This window comes from Bison bison, unplaced genomic scaffold, assembly GCF_000754665.1.
Source record: "Bison bison bison isolate TAMUID 2011002044 unplaced genomic scaffold, Bison_UMD1.0 scf7180017864178, whole genome shotgun sequence".
Taxonomy (NCBI): Eukaryota; Metazoa; Chordata; class Mammalia; order Artiodactyla; family Bovidae; genus Bison; species Bison bison.
In genome coordinates, this window is record NW_011494750.1 from 735,958 (window position 1) to 741,099 (window position 5,142).

Here is a 5,142-nt window from a genome sequence, read left to right on the forward strand (position 1 = left end):
GTGGTAGGCGGGCCACTGCACCCACATCAGGCGGAAAGGCCCCGGTTTCCTGTCCCCCCACCGCCCCTCCCCAGCAGCCAGGCGTCATCGGAATAGTACCCAGGCCCCGCCCCCTGGATACCGGGGGCTTTGGCCCCTCCTCCCTGCTTCAAGGATGAGAAACAGCCAACAGGAGCGAAAGCGAAGGCCGCTGCTGCCCGAGGGGCTGGGAAGAGGGGACATCTGTCCCTGGATCCCGGAGTCTCCAGTCTCGGGCCACCTGCGTAAGGCCCAGCTGGGCCCTGGGGATACAGGATGGAGGGCTGGGCGCCAGGGAAGCTCACCTGAGCTTTGGGGCTATTACATGGGATGGAGGGGATGCTGAAAGTTGTTGCTGAGCCGTGAAAGGCACTGGGATTTTTGGCCTCTGGAGGAGAGGAATTCAATCCGGGGCCAGTGACGAGGCTGGATCACTCAGAGCTTTTGTGTAATAAAGTTTTATTAAAGTATATTCTGACACAGACATCAGAAGGGGGCAGAAAGAGTGTCCCCCACCCCGCTAGTCTTTAGCCGGATGTTATATAGCTACTAGCAGGCTGCTAATTAGAGACAGGAAATGTCTCAGAACTCAGAGACTGGCACCAGGCCCCTCACCCACGACATGCATTTTGAGATAATGTTGGCACAAGGTGAGTTGTCCCGGGCCATAAAATGATTGACATGAATCTTGAAGAAAGGCAGGTTTCCAAGCAAAGGCGTAGTCTCATTAACACAGCTTAAGAGAACATTTGCATGAGTAAAACATACTGGTTTGTCAAGTAAAAATGGACACCAAAAAATGTCTTGATTACCACCTGGCCTGGAACGGTCTGGAATGGGGCAGAAGGTTTGGGTTCAAGATCCAGAAGGTCCCCCTGGCTCCTAAGCCCAGAACTTACCACCAGCCCCCAGCTGGCCCCAAGGATGCCAGACAGTTCAGTCTGCCAGTTGTATGTCTCCTGGATGAGAAGTGTTGGGGAGAGCCGCTCACGGAGACCCTGACAACCAGTCTGTTTTACTTGACAAACCAGTATGTCGGGCTGGTTCTGAGTCTTAGGCGGAACCAAGTTGAAGACAGAGTCCAGGGTAAATACATAGCTCATTAATATAGCTTAAGAAAAACATTTCCATAAGAAAAATGCATTGGTTAGCTCAAGGTTTGAGAAAAGTTAAGTTCAGGTGGAACCAGGTGTCGTCATGGCAACACAGAATTTTAAAAGAAACCTCCTTTTAAATTTGTATAGAGAAGGGAAAAAAGTCTGACATTTGTAGTTTGCTTCTTCCTGCTACTCAAGAGAGGGATTAAAAACTGTCTGACACTTGCAGCCTATTTCCTCCATTTGGAGACCCTGGCCTTCCTGCCTGTCACCCTCTCAATACGGGCCTTGCTCCCTTCAAGCGGGGGCTTTCCACAGGTACTGCTGCCATCTCCCACAAGTGAGGGAGCTTGTCCAAGTGTGTGCGGCTTGTCCTTGGTGGGGGCCAGGATTCAAGCTCAGCTCCGAGGACCCCTAAGCGCTGGCCCTAACCACAAAGCTGAAATTCCCCAGACCACACCCAAGAGCATGGAATGGCACCAGCCCATGCGCTGACTAGAGGGGACTAGAGGGGACAGGCAGGGCCAAGGTGGCCACCAGGCTCCCCACACACACCAGTGCCAACCTTGACCTCAGCGTTCACGCAGACCCGGAAGCAGGTTCGCCCAGCAAACACCCAGTGACCATCTCCAAGGATCAGACCCCTGCTGTGTCGGTTGGAGGGGTGCGGGTCCAGCTGCGTCAGCTGCCTGCAGCCCTTCCTGCCTGGCTCCTGGCACACCACAGGTGGGTGGGTACCATCTCACCGCTTCCCAAGGGGTTCTCCCCTCCCCAGCTGAATGACAAAGAGAAGCCCATCACAAAGATTAGAAAAAATACTGGTGCGAGCATGCAGAGGGCGCAGGGCAATGTCCCACCGGATAGGCACTAACCAAAACAGACTCTGCCCCCCACTCCGGGGCCCTGGCTCTGGTTGGACGAGTAGAGGTAGGGGAGTGGGTGGTTTCATGGCCAGCAAGGCCAGAAATGCCCAAATGCCACACAGCCAAGAGGACACCAAAAACTGTCTTGATTACCACCTGGCCTGGAACGGTCTGGAATGGGGCAGAGGGTTTGGGTTCAAGGTCCAGAAGGTCCCCCTGGCCCCTAAGCCCAGAACGTACCACCAGCCCCCAGCTGGCCCCAAGGATGCCAGACAGTTCAGTCTGCCAGTTGTCTGTCTCCTGGATGAGAAGTGTTGGGGAGAGCCGCTCACGGAGACCCTGACAATCAGATGAGCACCTCTGCCCCTACATCAACAGGGACCTCCCGAAAAAGACTTGATAGCAACTGCTCACGGAGGATCCATCTCACAGGGGAGGGGCCGAGGCTCACTGAGGCTGAGCGGCCTGCTGAGAAGTGGCAGAGGAGGGGCCAGATGCAGGTTATATGTGTGAGGTGCATACGCAGCGAAGTCCTCACCTGTCTTGAGTTTCTCCCTAAAGACGCAGCTTCCTTCCCTGACCCCCTAAACCCCGTGGTCTGAACCGCCCCAGCTATTGTGCTGACCCTGTTAAGGCAAACTTAAGACGTCAGGAGCAAGACGGCAGAGGCTGAGACCCAGACCTCGGATCCAGGGCAGGCTTACCCTCATTGCACTTTCCCAGGCACCCAGGGAGAGGAGAGATCACCCACCTCCCTTAAACAAGATCACGAACGTAACACTCAACGTCACGGTAATGCTCTGAGTGCGCTGTGCAAGATACTCACTCCACAGCACCTTTGAAATGTCAGCACCAGACTGGTCTGTCATCTTCACCTGCCTACAGAATCCCTGAGGGAAGGCGCCAGGCCCTCTGCCCACCCACCCATCTTGGGGTCGGGGGTGCCCAACTTGGGGCCCTCAGCACCCTGCAAGGACGCAGTGGGTGCTAAGTGACTCGTTTTCCCCAGCAGAGACCCAGAGAAGGGGAGGACTGTGCTCTGTTCTCTGTCCCAGAGGAAGAGATGAGCGTTTGCGACAATTCCCAGCCCATGGCCTTCCAGCTCTAATCAAGGAGCAAACACAAAGAGAGAATCGCTAAACATTTAGAAAACGCGGGAACTCTGTGCCCCATGCGGTACCGTGGGGATTTATAAAGAACAAATCATGCCTGACAAAGTTGATAGCTTTCTTGATAGAATTACAAGACTGGTAGATGAAGGGAATGCAGGCAGGGTAATAGATCTTGATTTTTAGCAAAGCATTTGATACAGCGCCTCGAGTAATCTTACAAAATTAATTCAAACAGACTTGGCCCTAAGCACTTGTCATGGGGCTGAAAGCAAGAAGGGGCAGGTCCCAAGGCTCCCAGGTGGAGGAGGCAAGCCCAGGGGGAAGGAGCTGAGGGACAGAGTCTGGGAGAGAAGGCAGGGCTGCCAAGACCCAGCTTTGTTGGGTCAGATCTTACTAACATCTTCATTAACGATCCTGAGAGAGGGAGTAAACAGTCTGTTAACGAAATTTGCAGAGGGTATTAAATTGGAAGGTGTTGTGAACACCAGTGAGGATGGCAAAGCTGCCCAGAGAGACCTGCGGGGGAAAAACCTAGGCGGGAAACTGTCAGCATGGAGGGGGCTGGGGGCCAGGGGATTCTGGGGCCACCTGGGGCTGCCAGGGAAGAGGGAAGGACAGCCCCAGGGCGGGGGTGGGGCTGGGGGCAGCCAAGGCCAGTTCAAGTGATGGCTTTGACTGGCAAAGCCCAAGGATCTCAGTTTTCCCATCTGTAAAATAGAAGGAAGAGCAAGCAGGTGTGGAGAATGAGCCGTAGCTCTGAGAGCTGGTACTGATGCAGGGACTGCCTTTTAGGGAGCTCGGAGTGGACACCCTCCCTATCGGAGGGAAGGAGGGGGACAGTGACCAGTGACGTGGAGAGGAGGAGGGGTTGTCTGCAGGCCAGTGAGGGGGGAGCAGCAACTGAAAAACGGACCGGTGAGGGAGACTGGCTGGGCCATCACTGGAGCCCAGAGTGGCCTCGAGCCACTGCCCAGACACTGCTGAGGCACGGGTTGCTGGGGTAAGCAGATGTGGGCAGGCGCCTGTCTCCCAGCCTGCTGGGCTGGAGCCCAGAGCCAATCCAGACTTGTAGGGTGCGCTGGGCACACTTCAGCTGCAGAGGTTCTAACCTGCGGGGATGAGGAGGCCAGCATCTGTTATCTTTCTGGAGAATTCCTGATTCCTCTTCAGTGGGTCACCAGGAGATGCTTCTCCAGCCAGGTGAAGCCGCCTCTCCGGGATCCAGGAAGGTCGCCCCGGCTCCAGTCCCCTCTCTCAGTCTTCAGAGCTCCAAGGGGCCGAAACAGGACGCTGCTCGGCCATCTGGACTTGGGAGGATGTGTTCCCACAAGCCTCCAGGCAGGTGGGATCTGAATGGGAGCCAGGACTCCTGAGCACGGTGCTCAGGCCCTCAGCCACCTAAACATGTGCTCCGTGGGAGGAAGAAAGGGATGGCTGGTTCCTAGCTGGGGGTGTACTGGCGGTTCCTGGGGAGGCTCTTACAGGAAGCAGGAGGCCAGCCCCGCCAGATGTCAAGACCACCATGCCGGACGCAGAGGGGTAGATCCAGGTGAATGCACCGCCAGGGGGAGTGCCCTTCCAACACCTTGTATTAATGGCGCTCACTGAACACTCACTATGGCCGTGTTCTTGGTGTGTTCCTCAGGTTAACACATTTGACCTTCACAACAGCCCTATGAGGTGGGTGAAGAGCTCCTCCTCCATTTCACAGAGGAGGAGACTGAGGCATACACTGGTGGCCATGAGCCCTAGCACCTAGTCAGAAAGCCCGTGGGAGAAGCAGAACCTGCCAGGAGCCACAGAAGGAGCTGAGCGGCTCCCAGGTGGGAGGGCTAACCCCAGTGGGTGGGGAGAGGCAGCCCCTCCCACAAGGACCCTAGAGCCTTGCCCTGCCGCTCCCTGTTCCCCATGAAGGGAGCTGGTCCAATCCAACCACACTTGTGGAGCCTGGATTTTTACTATATGTTTCCCTTCTCCCCCACCACCGCCGCGATGAACAAGTCTGTTTCCATGGAAACCATACCGTGACTCAGGGCTTCGGGACCTTCTCTG